The sequence below is a fragment of the Hypomesus transpacificus genome, chromosome 26 (assembly GCF_021917145.1).
Source record: "Hypomesus transpacificus isolate Combined female chromosome 26, fHypTra1, whole genome shotgun sequence".
In the NCBI taxonomy this organism is placed as follows: Eukaryota; Metazoa; Chordata; class Actinopteri; order Osmeriformes; family Osmeridae; genus Hypomesus; species Hypomesus transpacificus.
In genome coordinates this window covers 5,194,921-5,211,396 of record NC_061085.1, presented here as the reverse complement: position 1 = coordinate 5,211,396, position 16,476 = coordinate 5,194,921, and positions in this window count along the sequence as shown.

The window sequence follows — 16,476 nt, the reverse complement described above, 5'->3', positions numbered from 1 at the left end:
ATTTTTTCTGTTCTGTTGTGACAATAAAACAAACACGTTTATCTTTTAACTGCATTATCATATTATTTTTGCGAGGAAATAATAACAGGAGTCAGATGGCTGAGCGGTTAGAGAATCAGGCTATTCAGAAGGTTGCCGGTTCGATTCTGGCCGAGTAAAATGACGTTGGGTCCTTGGGCAAAGGCACTTCACCCTACTTGCCTCGGGGAATGTCCCTGTACTTAATGCAAGTCGCTCTGGATAAGAACGTCTGCTAAAAATGACTAAATGTAAACTACAGATAAATATTAGGGAAATCAGTTTGTTTTGTTACGCGTTTCTGGATTTTTTTTTTATTTTTTATATTTTCTGAATTTATGGAAAAAGACTTCAGACACAGTATGTGGTCAACAGGCCTATATAAAAGCATCCAAAAACAGCATTTAAAGCACCTTTAAAGTAACAGCTCCATAAAAAATACAATTACCTATTAAGACAGAGAGTGGCACGCTTCGTACAAGTAGCTGTGTCAGTCTCAAATAATTTTTTTCTATAACAGGCTGACATTCTCATTTGGCAACATCTGCATTCCCTGTAAACTTTTTGGTTAATTTCTTAAATTGGCAACATCCCCTTTTAGAGAGATTACTAACCTGTAATACTTTTTAACATCTCCACCAGGGATGGAACAGTACATGTATTCGTACCGAACCGTACGGTACGGGCATCACGGTTCGGTACGTGAAATTACACGGAGAATACACGGTATAAAAATTAATAAAACTCGCGTGCAAATTAATTAATGTAATGCGGAACTACTGTAAGATATTTGTGTTCTTTAGGGACAATCTGTAGCCCAGCCTTAGCTCTGAAACTGATTGGCGCCGCCACTTGTGTAGCCGAGCTGTGCCTGAGTGAGTCAGAGATAGCCAGCAGCAGCACTAAAGACGTAGCCTATGCAACGCTAGTGCTAAATATGAATGTTCGTAGTGTAAGTATAGCGAAAAATAGCCTAAACTTTCCTAGACTTTTAGCTGTGGTACTTATGCTGAGGGCTCGCTGATATTGCTGTCTTACTAGAACGAGCATTTAGTCTAGCAGACGCTTTTATCCAGAGCGTAGTATCTACGAGTTGTTGCTAACGTGTGCTGACGTTGTATACACCCAATAAATTCAAAATTTCCAGGCCTCTATAGTTTCTACTCTGCCACGATCTTCTGTAGCTTCTCAGCTAGGTGAGTGCTTGTGTGCTGCTCATACAGGGGCCGTGTCTGTAGAACTGACGCTTTCATTTCCCACTCAGTCAATAAAATGAGCAATCACCTTGAGGTAGCTTTCGGTAGCACGAGAAGTCCAACCATCAGTCGTTAGTGAAACGGAAGGTGCTGCTGACAACTCGCGCTCCATCATTGTCCGTGTATATGTAAGGGTCCAGGGCCGGCGTTGCTGCAACTGTATCCCTGCCTGTGTTTGCGCTGTTGCTCAGCTAGTACATTTACATTTAGTGATTTGGCAGATGCTCTTATCCAGAGCGACTTACAGTAAGTACAGGGACATTCCCCCCGAGGCAAGTAGGGTGAAGTGCCTTGCCCAAGGACACAACATCATGTGGCGCGGCGGGGAATCGATCCGGCAACCTTCTGATTACTAGCCCGACTCCCTCACCGCTCAGCCATCTGACTCCAGTAGCCAATCGTGTCGTAGTGTAGGAGGACTGATCGACAAGCGCATCATACATTTAGCTAAGACTTGCATGTACAGTAGTTAGTCTGGAGCCCTGCTTCTGCATTTTTGTTTTGCTTTTCCCCCCATTGTACCGAACTCGTACCGAACCGTGATGTCTGAACCGCGGTACGAACCGAACCGTGACTCCAGTGTACCGTTCCACCTCTAATCTCCACACAGCAAGAGAAGAAGTTGGTCGACTCTTCTGTTTGCCTGGCCTCGTAGAAACTGGTATTTCAACGTAAGGAAGAATCTTTAAGACAGATAGGCATGAAAAACGTGAAAAGCTTGACAATTACAAATCTGACACCCACCATACAATCTCCTCCATACCATCCGCTTCCTTTTAAATTCCTATTTAAATTACATCTATGCATTTAGCTGACGCTTTTAATCAAAGCGACTTCCAAGAGAGCGCTTTACAAAAGAGCATAGGTCACTGATCATAACAAAGAGGTAGCCCCAAACATTGCGAGCAGCCTAAAACATGAAGCATACATTGTGAAAAACCAAATAAGTGCCAAAGGGAAGAACCATAAGAGCATGCAGTTATACAAGTTACAAATTAAGACAACATGAACCCCAAAAAGTGCAAGACTGTACCTGTAGAAGAACAATCAACAGTAAAATATTTCCCTCACCAGCTCTCCACTGGTGTCCCACAGGGATCCGTCCTTGGACCCCTCCTCTTCTCTCTGTACACCACCTCACTTGGACCAATCACCTCCCATGGCTTCTCCTACCACTGCTACGCTGACGACACGCAGCTGTACCTGTCGTTCCCCCCGACTGATCCGGAGATCTCAGCTAGGATTGAGGCCTGCCTCGCAGACATCTCCGCCTAGATGACCGAGCACCACCTCCAGCTGAACCTCGCCAAAACAGAACTTTTCATCATCCCGGCTAAACCCTCCATCTCCCATGATCTTACAATCACCCTGGGATCTGCAACGGTGACCCCTTCATCCTCTGCCAGGAACCTTGGGGTTACCATGGATGACGAGCTCTCCCTCACAGCCCACATTGCTGCAGTTTCCTGGTCGTTAAGATTCACCCTCTACAACATCCGGAAGATCAGGACATACCTGTCTGAGCACTCCACCCAGCTGCTAGTCCAAGCACTCGTCTTCTCCAAGTTGGACTACTGCAACTCGCTGCGCGCTGGTCTCCCAGCATGTGCAACCCGCCCTCTTCAGAGGATTCATAACACAGCAGCCCGCCTGGTCTACAATCTACCCAGACGCTCCCATGTTACTCCGCTCCTCATCTCTCTCCACTGGCTACCCATCAACGCCCGTATCAGATTCAAGAACCTGGTACTGACCTTCCGAGCAGTGAACGGGACTGCACCCGACTACATCAAGTTTCTCCTGCAGCCTTACACCCCCACCCATCAACTACAGTCTTTTTCAGGCAACCGCCTGGTGGTCCCACTGCTCAAGACCGCCCGGTCCCAACACAAGCTTTTCTCCTGCCTGGCTCCCCAATGGTAGTACCAGTTCCCCACCTCCATCAGGTACACTGACTGTCAGCCCACCTTCAAGAAAAGGCTCAAGACGCACTTGTTCCCGGGAGTACAACGGCACTTAGGAATGCTTGATTGGACCTGATATTAGTTTCCTCCAGGATCACAATGACTCTTATTGAGAGACTTGTTGCTCTTGTAGGTTAGTTATAACAAAGTTAACTCTTGAACTCTTGTATTCGCTGTGAAATATTTTACTGTTGATTGTTCTTCTACAGTTACAGTCTTGCACTTTTTGGGGTTCATGTTGTCTTAATTTGTAACTTGTATAACTGCATGCTCTCATGGGTCTTCCCTTGGCACTTGTTTAGTTTTTCACAATGTATACTAAATGTTTTGGCTGCTTGCAGTGTTTGGGACTACCTCGTTGTTATGATCAGTGACCTATGCTCTTTTGTAAAGCTCTCTCTTGGAAGTCGCTTTGGATAAAAGCGTCTGCTAAATGCGTAAATGTACATTTGTTATTATCCATTTACTATTTATTAATATTATTATTTGCTACTATTTATTTATCTAAATTTTGCTTATTATTATTGTGTATTAACGGCTATTCATTATCTATTACTTTCTTATTTTATTAGTCTATTAACTCAACTTATTTATTCAGTAATATTACTCTTTCGGATAATACCTTTGCAAATGTTACCTTTTCAAACAAATCCCTTTTTAAGTGTTACCCCTTGAATAAATCCTTTTTAAATGTTACCCGGGTAACCAAATAAAATAAAATACATACATTTAAATAATATTTAATAGCCCCATGCCATTTTGAGAACAGCCAGAGACTGGCACTGTATTTGCATACATGCATAATTTGAGGAACATGATGGTTAGGCTATAAGCACAACAATGATTAGAAGTATTATTGGCAAATGTAAGTAAAATACCTTTCAGCCTTGTTGTTTGTCTCACTGCTACAGTGATAGAACGTTCTTCCAAAGTTGACCCACAGCTCCGCATAAGTAAACCAATTTGTCTTCAGATAAGTTGTTACATGGGGACTACCCAAAAATGTGTTGATCTCACTGCATGTCTTGGCAGAGACATTGAGAAACTCTTCCTCCTGAGGGGATTTTTTTTCTCTTTTTCGTCTGAGATGCTTATATACCAACATTAAAAAGAAAAAGCATAAACTTAAAGTCACTATTATAATGTAGACTACAGAATACATAATCTGGCCAGGACTCCTGCGGTTGCACTGGGGTCATAAATGTAAAAAATATAATATAGTACTGTTACGGTCGTCGTAACAGCGGCAAGCCCCGACAGGTGGAAAGTGGAAGGAGAAAACTGGAACACTCACCCCAGCCAGGTAGACTCCCACCCCAAGCTCCGGGACAGCCCAAACCGCCGTTCCGTTGGACAGCTCGCTCGTGGTTGGTCGTATTCAGATGGTAGAGGTTCGGCACATTAAGCACGGCGTGTGCAACATAAGTATGGATCCGCAGATTGGGTAAACAGAAACCCAGGGGGACAACCGATCGTGTTGAGGGTGACACACTTAAACAACTCTCAGGTCCCCCCCCCCCTTTCCGCCATCCGGGAGTTCCTCCCCTTAATTACCCGGGCCCCAATCAGGAAACCGTTCCACTCTCCTCCAATCACCACCATGTGTAAGGCCGCCGTGCCACTAAAGTGTTACAATTAAAAGTTACTCCTGAGACAGGAATCTACTAGCCTGACGTTGTCAAACTCATAATTCTAGTCAGAATATGAGTCTGAGAACTCTCCGTTGGGCTTTGACTACAGGACGTGTTTCAAACGAGCCTGGAAAACAAATGCCTCTTCGCTCAATTGGATAGATCTACAACCAATCAGAGCAACAGAGTATGTGACGTATGTTAAGCACCGCATAGTTGTTGTCAACAGAACTAAACTACAAGCAGACTTGAAGTATGCTTGAAGAATGAATACAAACGATTTTTGCCGGTTTTGTAAAATTAATTTAAGGGTAGGGGGAGTACTTGTTCACACGGTCAACCTTTTTGAGCGAAACAATAAAGGGCAATGCATATACGAACAAGTTCTCCGTTTAGGATTACAACTCCACAAAAGAAAAGGAGAAACCACAATGGCCACTGGGTTTTCATTGTGTCCCATCTTCTTCGCGACCATCGGGGCCAGCTAATAAATTCAACTTTTACCGAATCCCGTAGGAAGGACGGCAAAAACATATTTTCCATCGACAAATGCCTTGATTGCGTCTCTCTGTTCCTCTTTCAAAATTAATGCGCTGTCGATGTCTTCTAAAACAGACTCGATGGCAAATCATAACATCCCAGATCTCCAGCGGTAGCCATGTTTGTTCAAAACAAATTCAACTTAAGCGCTCTTTTGTGACGTGGGTGATTACGTTACTGTTGATCATCTGTCCATCATCGTATAAAGCCCGCCCTGGCAATTTCATTGGTTCGCCCAGATTCTGGTTTTCTGTAGTTGGTCCCCAATACGAGACCCTCCAGACCCAACTTCCCGACCAAATTTTCTTTTGGGGCGGGGAGAAGTTGGGCTGGCAGCCAGGCTAGGAATCTACCTCCCTCTCACCCTGCCACTAGGCGTGTGCGTAACAGTCCTCCCCCCTTCAAGAGAAAAAGACAACAAAAAAATAATACCATAACACTTTTCGCATTTCATTTCCACTCCCCTAACCCTAGAGGAGTCCAATAAAATAATTTTCAATATCAGTAGCAGTAGTCCTAACTCTCTACTCTAACCACCCTACATCTTGAGTAGAAACTTACTTGTCACAGTCCGGGTAAAAGTCACGTCAGGAGAATTTGGTATCTCCGAAACCATGGCCAAGGGAATCCTATCTCCACCTCAACCACCGTCATTGATGTGCATCACCACTGGATCTCTGAACAATGCAGGGTAGGCCCCTACCAAGTTCACCACATAGGCACCTCCCAAGTCCACGATATCCCATCTCGCACCCAAAAGGACAGGCCTTGCCACATCCCAGTCCTTGGGACACTCCACACCAAAGGTGTGCACCATTGCCCGCAGGGTCAGCTGGCCACTCTCAAGAGCCCCCTGTGACTCGGGGTGATAGGCAGAGGACCGTACCAGGGTGATCCCAAGCGCACACATGTCCTTCGGGAAAACACCAGATTCTAAATGGGTCCCCCTACCTGACTGAACCTCTTTAGGCAGCTCCACCAGTGAACCAAACTGCAGCAGTGTCTCACCGCTCGTCGGCGCCCAGAGGTCGGGCAAAGGCACCACCTCTGGAAACTGCGTGGCCACATCCATAAGGGTCAACCAATATTAATTCCCCTTCTTGGTTCTGGGCAGAGGGCCAACCCCCTCTGCGATCATCCGACCTTCCAACTCATCATCCCGCCCTGGAGCCAGAGGGGAACCAAGGCCTTCCTTAATGGAACACAGGTGCTCACAACCCACAGCCTGAGCAAACACCGTGTCCGCCAACCCAATTAGATCCTCCTCCCCTGCAGAGGGCGAAACCCCTGGCCTCACCTCAACCAGAGGCGGTACTGGACCAGCCTGGGCTTCTGCTTTCCTGGTCGGAGCACGAGTCACCACATCCGCAGTGACCCCCTTAGGATGCTCTCGCACCACCGCCTGCGTTTCTGGCAGCTCCACTGGAGCAGACACGACAACAGGTGTCACCCACACCTGGGAACCTGCCAGGTCATTCCCCAGTACCAGGCTAATGCCTGGAACGGGCAGCGTGGGCACCACAGTCACCTCCCCAGACACAATACCAGAACTTAAAACCACTTGGTGCAGGGGCACACGGTCATACTGCCCTCCTAGACCTTTAATTAGGGCAGACCGGGTGGAGGCAGCACCGGATGGCTCCACCACCCCTTCCAGCAAGAGAGAATGAGCCGCACCAGTATCCCTCAGAATGGTGATCGGCCTCCCCACTCCCCCAGGGGTCACGGACAACATCCCTAGAGAGGTGAATGGTTTGTAGCTGGATGGGAGGGACAAAGCTACCTCCCAGGGGCCCCCATAGCCTAGCTCCTCCGTGCCTCGGGTCAGGGCGGCCACCAGTGCCACTGCCTTGGTCTGACCTTCCCACTGACCACGCTGGGGACACTGGGACTGCACATGGCCTGGTCGCCGACACCCGTGGCAGACAATCTCCCGGTCCCTCTTGAGGAGCGGGCAGCGGGGCTTAATGTGGCCCGGTTCCTGTCAGTGGTGACACACTACGGTGAAGCGAGACTTCCCTTCTCTCTCCACCCCAAACCGCTGGGCACTAGCTCGGCTGCCTTCCCCTACAGCCTCCAGGCCACGTTACTCTTCAGCAGGCCCCCAGGCATTGTGTCCCGACCCTGTGGGCCCACTATGGATGGTCTCATAGGCATCAGCGGCTTGAGCAGCCTCCTGGAGCGTAGCCACCTTCTGCTCACTGAGGTACATCTCAACCGCCCTGGGGACGCAGTTCTTAAATTGCTCCAGCATAATCAACGCCTTCAGTTGCCCAAAGTCATAAGTTGCAGTGGCCTTTAACCAGCGACCACACGCTACCCCTAACTTCCTGGACAGGTCTAGATGAGATTCACGTTCCTTCCGCCTCACTGAGCCGAAATGCTGCCGGTAGGCCTCTGGCACACCACCATAGGCAGTCAGAACAGCCTTCTTCAAGGCCTCATATTCCAACCCCTGACGAGGATCCAAGGCCGCAAAAGCCACTTGTGCCTTGCCCTTCAGCACACTCTGCACCAGCAGAGGCCATTTAGCTTCGGGCCAGTCACATTCCCGAGCTACAACCTCAAAAAAGGTATCCACGTCCTCCACCGAGAACATTGCCATTAAAGGCAGGGCGGAGCGGACATCAAACCGGGGCTCAAAAGGGCCACCCCCCCTGGTGGCCTTTACTCGCCCCAACTCCAGCTGAGCTCCCTAGATTCCCGCTCTTCCCTTTCAGCATGAAGGCCCCTATCCCGCTTCTCCTCAGCCCACAACTCTTCCAACTCCAGTGAGGTAATAAGGAGTTTAACCAGCGCGGGTTTCAGGGTACCTTCCGGCACCTCTACCTCCTGCTATGCCGCCAACTGCAGCAGGTGAGCTTTTGTAAGCTGTCGGAGCTCTCGGCGGGAGGGCAACGTCATCCTCCCCCCTAGCTCATCTCCCTACCCATCATTCGACATGACCGCGGTAATCACGGCAACAACACCGAGAGAAAACTGTCTCCAACCGGCAAAGAGACCTGCACCACCAGTTAAATGTGAAGAGCTTGCTTTGTTCTTCAAGAACAAAATAACTTTGATCAGAGTTAGTATTATTAATAGTGGGGTCGAAACTGACATCAGTAGATTCTGCAACATCTTCTCCAAAAGAGAGATGCTTACTAAGAATCTAGGAGGCTTAACCCCCTGTCTTAACCCCTTCAGACCTGAATTTCTTCTGCTGGGAAAAAAAATGGTTCCTAATTGATTATTTCTATGCTATAAAGGAGTAAGAAAGGGGAAAAACAAGTTTTTTGAAAACTTTTATTGGTATTTTTTCATGTCCATTACAATGGACGCCAGGACTAAATGAGACCATGAAAACTTATTTTTACATAGGCCATGTTTTTAACATAGGAATCATGCAACAGTGGAACCTCCAAACACAATTAAGTTGATTATTATCTTATTATCTTATTGTTTTACTTTTAATATTGTAAGCTAATAACAGATCACACAACTGTTAAACAAATGGAAAATAACAAAAATATCATAAAATGATATAAATCTCCCGGATTTTCCCATATATTCTCTCATTTGCGATGAGCAGCCTTAAAGCAGTTTCGGTGTGGCACAAAGCAAAGGTGGATGTTGCATTTGTCACAGAATACACGTGTTTTTCCTGTGCAGTATGGCCTCTTGCACCTGGTGGCCTCTGTCTTCTCATCATAATTTGGCATGTGGTCAACCATATCATACTGCCCTTCAGGTAGAGGTCTTGCATCTTGAACTCGTGGTCTGTGGGCATGTGGTTGTGGCTCTGGAGACATACTGGGCCTTCAATGTTTTACTGCCACTGGTTTATGGACATTCACCAGACACCGGGCCACATTCATCTTGAAATGGAGGAGATCCAGGGTGTCTTTTGTCTGGAGATTGGCCCTGTTGGCATCCAGCCTGTACTCCAGCCAACTGTTGACCACAGCCAGATCAAAAGCGTGTGTGATCATTCTCAGGGTCCACTTTCTTGACCGAATTTCTGTGCGGTACAGACTGACAAGTTGATCAAGCAGGTCAACACCTCCCATCGCTTCATTGTACAGCTTGACCACCTCTGGACGGGACACCTTCAAAAATATTTTCTGCTTTTTATCCCACCGCTGCACCTCATCCATCCTGCCAACACCAACAAAGTTGAAGGCCATGACAACTGATCTGCTGTCAAACCATTTGACCAGTGCGACCTTACCATCACGGCTTACAGCTTCATCGCAGCTTCCTCGTGGCATTTTTGTCATCACTGTCGGACTGTAGAGGAGGGTTGGCAAAGCGACAGATCCTTGCTGTTCAAGCGGCATGAATTTTCCTCTCAGCCAGCAGTTCCAGAATATTGTATGACGGTGAAATAATTGTCAAAATACAATTTGTGGTTGGCCTCTGTGATGCGCTGGCAGAGATGGTACACCACTCCAGCTCCAAGTCCTAGCTGCGTCTTCAACTGCTCTGACACTTCCATTGTAGCCCATTAATGCAGCAGGAAGTCATAGGCCATGCCACTTTTCCCACACAGGAAGTATAATTTCACCCCCCAAGGGTGTGGCTTGCCTTTAACATACTGCTTGACGGAGAGAGCTCCACGAAATGGCACCATTTGTTTGTCAACACAAAGGTTTTCCTAGTCTAGTGGAAGCTCCAAGCATCTCCTGCGCAGGGCATCATAGAGAGGACGTACCTTATAAAACACGTCATTGTTCTCTGCTGGCCTCTCCAAATTGTTAACCAAATGCAAATGTGACCAAAGCTGGAAGAATCTGTCACAGATCATAGTGTTACGAAAAATACCAATGTCCATCCCGGCTTCCCAGTACATGGAGACTCTTGGCATTTTCATCACGCCCATAGCAAGGTGGAGACCAATGAGGGTTCTGAGTTCTCTTGAACTGGTGGGTTTGAAACCTAGTGTGCCACTTTGCATTGCATAGATGTTGGTGCTGTCAGACATGAGATCGAAGAGTTCATCTGGTACATCTGGTGAAGTATTCGTATGGGCTCATGGGATGTCGGTCATAAATGAAATGATTCTCAAAGGAAGTATCAATGATTGTGGTAAATGGCCTATGGCGCCACTTTATCTCATCCTTCCTGGTTACTGTAATCTGCTCATGGACATCTTCCTCTCTGTTCACAGTAATCTCTTCCTGATCCTCTGTCACTACACTTTCTTCTATCTCAACCTCAGCTGCCACCTCAAGTTCCTCAAGCATGCATGGAACCTCTTCACTGTCACTTTTCTCTCTCCCTCGTCCTATCCAATAACAAAACAATTCGATTTATAACTATTTTTCCATAGTCATACAACTTTTTACTATACTCTCAATATCTACACTTAATCTCTATCTCATTCCTGCTCTTATCTTCCTCATTTCCTGAATCCAAGCAGTCAAGATCAGATAACTCTCCATTTACAAGGTGATCTAGGAAGTCTGTGACTTTATACTCTAAAAGCATGTGTGATAAAATGGGTTATATACCTAATATACATATATATATACACAATATAAATCAATTGTGAAGTCATAGTTTAGCTCTGAAATGCTTATAGGTATTTTTTTCTTTGCATGTAGACACTGACTAAATGTGTGCTGGCTAATATCTCTTGACTCCCAATGTCCATTGGGATGGACATTAAACTTTAAAAAAATCCTGTAACTTAATTAAATGGAATATTGTCAAAATAACTTGAAATATTAACACTTGAAATGGTTAAAATTATGCTGAGAGAAAATGCATTAGGCTAGCATGAACATTAATTAACATTTTTAATGAAATATAGGCACTTACTCCTCCCTCTCTCGAGCTTCAGAGCCATGCTTGTCTTGTTTAATGTCTGAAGCGCTCTCAGATGAAGTCAAAGGTCATTGCACCATTGTGATTGGATAATAAGGAACCAATGAATGATAAGCATCATTCAAATAATGAAATCACAGATTTTATATTGGTTTAGACCCAGAAATATGCAATGTCCATTCCAATGGACCAGAGGTGACGAGACTCAGCTCAAAGACTACAGCTCATTCAAAATTCTGCAGCTAGATTATTAACTAAAAGGAGAGAACACATTACTCCTGTCCTAGCTACTTTACACTGGCTCCCTGTTACCTTTAGAATTGACTTTAAGGTCCTTTTCCCTCACATACAAAGCTCTACACGGACAAGGACCTAGCTACATTGCTAACTCCCTTATAAACTACACACCAGCTAGAACACTGCGATCATCAAATGCAGGCCTATTAGAGGTCACCAGAAGCAGTCATAAGAAGATTGGTGATTCGGCCTTTGCTAATTATGCAAAACTATGGAACAAATTACCGATAAATATTAGGGAAGCAAACACGCGAAACATTTTTAAAAGACATCTTAAAACCTACCTTTTTACCGAAGCATTTAAGTAATTTAGATCTCAGAAGGGCTTTACTACTTTTATTAGTTATATTATTGTTGCTATATTAATTACTACTTTTATCACTTGTATTATTGTTTCAGGGCTCTCAAGTTTTGAAGACAGGCAAGAGTCCGCCCCCCCACCCCCTTCAGGGGGTCAACATTAATTAATTAATTGCTTTTTACCTGACATCTTTGAAAGGCAGCAATGATTAATGCATCCATGGCCAGGATATAATAATAAATCATGACATTATTTCAAACGTCAAAGGAATCGGGCATGTGTACATCCCGCACTGGGTTCGATCCTCCCACCTCTAACATCCCAAGCGCCGCCACTACCAACTACGCCAACGAAAAGCTAGCCAACCATTGATGCGGGTGGCCTGTTACTTACGTGACGAGTGAGTTTCACCAATACACACCGGCTACATCTATGAACTACTTGTTCTGAGCAGGTGTTGTCAGTGAACAGGCTGTAAAACTGTTGGTTAAGAGACTCATGAAAAACTGATGCTAATTATCTGGGAAACATTATTTTACAGTAGTCAAGTTGTCATTGTTTGGGTCAAACAAATTGTGAATTTGTTGTAACATTAAAACAGGAGATCATGACTGTGCTCAAAGTGATGCTCGAGCTCCAGCGGTTTGCTTTGTAGGTTAACAAAACCTTCGGAAGACGTAGCAGAATCCCGAAAAATGACAGGATATGCTTTTTTTCCATTGGTTGTTGCATTAAATCTTACCCAGATACAATGGTGCTATTTTCCGATTGGCTATTGTATAGACCCTTTCTTTTTTTTGATTGGCTGATAAGTGGCAGGCTCGACTAAGAACTCCAGGGGAGACGCGCTTGACTGCCGGTTCCATAGTGAGAGTGGGGCGGCCAGAGGAATTTTGGTTGGGTGCTGCGGCATATTAAATATATTAGAAATATTTTATTTCGGCGTGAGAAATACAATGTGTGGCGGGAGGGCGTGACTAAAGACCGAAATGAGTGACTGTCACTCTCAGTGCGTGACACTTGAGAGCCCTGTTCATTGTTTTTATTGATTTTATGTAAAGCACCTAGCTTGAGCTACAATTCTTGTATGAAATGTGCTATATAAATAAAGTCTTACTTACTTACCAAGCTTCTCCCACAATAATAACCAGGCAGCACAAAACCAAATCGCAGTCACAGACGTCAACTCAAAACTGGCTAACAAAATGCAAAGCAACTGCTGTCAACAATACCAAAAATCCCTCACTTTACCGATTAGGCTACTAACCTAACTAGCTTCTAACCTCAAGACCTAGTTCCGCTAACCCAGCAACAAGCCCGACAAAACAAACGGAGCTCTACCCCGCTGTACTACTAGTCTGGTCTAAACAGTCAGAAATACCCTACCTGTTAGCTAATACAATTAGACCAAACAGCTTGATATTGAGATTTCGGACGAGCTCCCCAATTGTTACGGTCGTCGTTGTCTAGGGGGTATATTAGGGCTAGCACAGATGCTAATTGAAACAGCGGCAAGCCCCGTAATTCCCACGGTCACAGCCATAGTGATAATAGTCCTGCCGGGGGCAGACTGGGGGTCTGAAGTAGCAATGCTCCTTCTCCTGCACTTCGTTGATATAACCTTCCATGAACTCCTTGGCATCCCCACTAATAATGCTAACATCTTGGTGGACCCTGGAGTCAAGTGGCTTCTTCAACTGTCTTTTAACCCCATTCACCAAGTGTGTCGCCATATTCTGAAATTAGAAAAAGACACTGTACACTGACTTCAGCATGTCCAACAACACTGGAGGGTGAAGTAAACAGGCAATGGGGTAACATAGTTTAATAATAATAAGAAAACTAACATGTCCTTTCATCTTGCTCTTTCCTATTTACAAGTCTTGGCTGCATTTATCTCTCCCCTGACTTCTTTTTCGCTTGATGGAATATTGAGCCCCTAATGGCGCCTTCCAGACAGCCCTGCCTGCAGTGCAAGGCACAACCTTAATCATAACCCCCTAAACCCGACTTCTGCCCTGAGACCAGGAGATTCACCTGCCCTCAGACAACCTGCCCTGAGACCAGAGGAGACAGTTGACTCCCTGCCCTGAGAACAGAAAAATACAACTTCTGCCCTGAGACCAGGAGATTCACCTGCCCTCAGACAATCTGACCTGAGACCAGGAGATTCACCTGCCCTCAGACAACCTGCTCTGAGACCAGGAGATTCACCTGCCCTCAGACAACCTGCCCTGAGACCACGAGATTTCGAAAATTGCAACAAAAACTAAATTGCAGGAAACGATGGTCTCTGCCCTGGGACCAGATGAGACTAAACAGCTATCAAGAAAACCCAAATATATAAATTTGACTACACTGCCCTAAATAGCCATTGTTTTTTTGAAAACGAGTAGAGTAAAGCTTAATGCAATGTACATAACAGGCTTTCTAGCTAGCTTAGCTAAGCTTTCTAGCTCACCTGATTAGCTTGACTACTAGCTAGCTTAGCTACGGTTTCTAGAAGTTGTGTCGGCGCAATTCCAGCGAAAATCAAATTAAGATACTTGTTGTGCAGAAGCTTGGATGAAGGAACTAAAAAAATACTTTTGTTCAGATTTGTACATCCAAGCACTGAGCAACTGTTATGCTTCGTTTGTTTGCTCGCCATGATGTCTCTCCAGGAAAAACCGGTATCGCACTCGCCCTTGCATGGTGGTAGTTCAGTTTCTCATGGGCGGGCCAGATAATCTGGACGGGCAAAGCAGAGAGAGGGGAGGTAACCTTCCCCCTATCTACGTCACTAGGGGGAGATTTTCAAACAGAGCAATTGAGCCTTCATTTTGTCAAAGGCGGAGAAGAACACGCAGGGCTTGGTTCAGTGTTTCCCACACATAGACTAATTTGTGGCGGTGCGCCACAGATTCAACACCGGCCGCCACACATTGCGTTTCGTAAAACTTTTTTTTAAATCGCTATTTAGGTTAAGACACGCAGCGTATTCGTTCAGCTGCATTTCCTTTCCCCTGCTCTCCCTCCGTCTCTCTGTCACTCATGCGTCTTTCTCACATATGCACACAGTCACAACGTCAGCACACGCTAGAAACAATGCATACATATGCCGTTCTAGTAAGACCGACAGCTATATCAGCGAGCCTTCAGCATTAATGCCGTAGCTAAAAGTCGAGGAAAGTTGAGGCTACTTTTCGCTAGGTACCTTACTCACATTTACATTTAGTCATTTAGCAGTCGCTCTTATCAATGTCCATTCAACAACTTACAGTACTCGAAGTTTCCCCTTCGTTCTTTTGGTGAGAAGTCTCAAGAGCTAGCTAGTTACTTACCCGGCGTCATGGAGCCGACCAGTTAAATAGTTGTTTAGCACTAGCGTTGCTACATGCATAATGCACAAATGATATGTTAGTTGTTGTTAATTTGTGAAGGTGTGAATCATTTTGGATTAATATTTAATGTAACAAATTATTAACAAATTAACTGTGTAACGAATTATTAACGAAGGAATTATTACGACCCCCCCCCCCCCCTGGATTTTTAATGTAACAAATTATTAACAAATTAACTGTGTAACGAATTATTAACGAAGGAATTATTACGACCCCCCCCCCCCCTTAGATTTCTAATCTGTGGGAAACACTGTGGTTTACACTTATCGAAAATAATAGCCACTGAGGGACCAAAGGCAGGCTAGGGGAACTCATATTAATGTTAAATAACCTCACAAAATGAGGTTTTCATGTCATGTCTCCTTTAACCGTCCCTTGAAAGTGTCGCCTACCAGTAGAAATTTCTACTGGCGTCGTCACAGTATTGCGCAAGTGTGATTGACTAGATACACGGCACGCGTCTTTGACTGCATAGTTTTGAATTTTCAGTGAACGCTCAACAGCTGTTTAAGATGGAAAGAATAAAGGAGAGATTGGCAGAGCAAGTTAGAACATATCAACACCTTTAGAATGCCTCTAAAAATTAGCTACAGCCATTTTCTCTGATCGATCACCTAGGCTACAGAGCGTAAACAATGTAACCATAGTTATATGTTTGCCGAAGTATAAATGCAGCAGCCTGAGCAACACTTTTTTTTCCCGTCAGCGACCATTTCAAAAGTGTCGGCAACATAAGTATAAATTAGGCTTTAAGCCCAATTTATACTTTGGTCGCAGACACTTTTGAAAAGGTCGGTGACAGAAATGGCGTCACGGTCGACACTTTTAACCGTCGCTTGAAAGTGTCGCCTACCAGGAGAAATTTCTACTGGCGCTGATGTCATCACATAGTGTCGCGCAAGTGTGATTGGCTAGATACACGGCACGCGTCTTTGACTGCATAGTTTTGAATTTTCAGTGAACACTCAACAGCTGTTTAAGATGGAAAGAATAAAGGAGAGATTGGCAGAGCAAGTTAGAACATATCCACACCTTTATAATGCCTCTCAAAATTAGCTACAGCCATTTTCTCCGATCGATCACCTAGGCTACAAAGCGTAAACAATGTAATCATGGCTATGAATGTAACGGTAAAATTATTCTGTTTACGTCTCGAGAACTTTGAACACAGGCGACTGTTTGCCGAAGTATAAATGCAGCAGCCTGGGCGACACTTTTTGTTTTTCGTCGGCGACCATTTCAAAAGTGTCAGCGAAATAAGTATAAATTAGGCTCAAG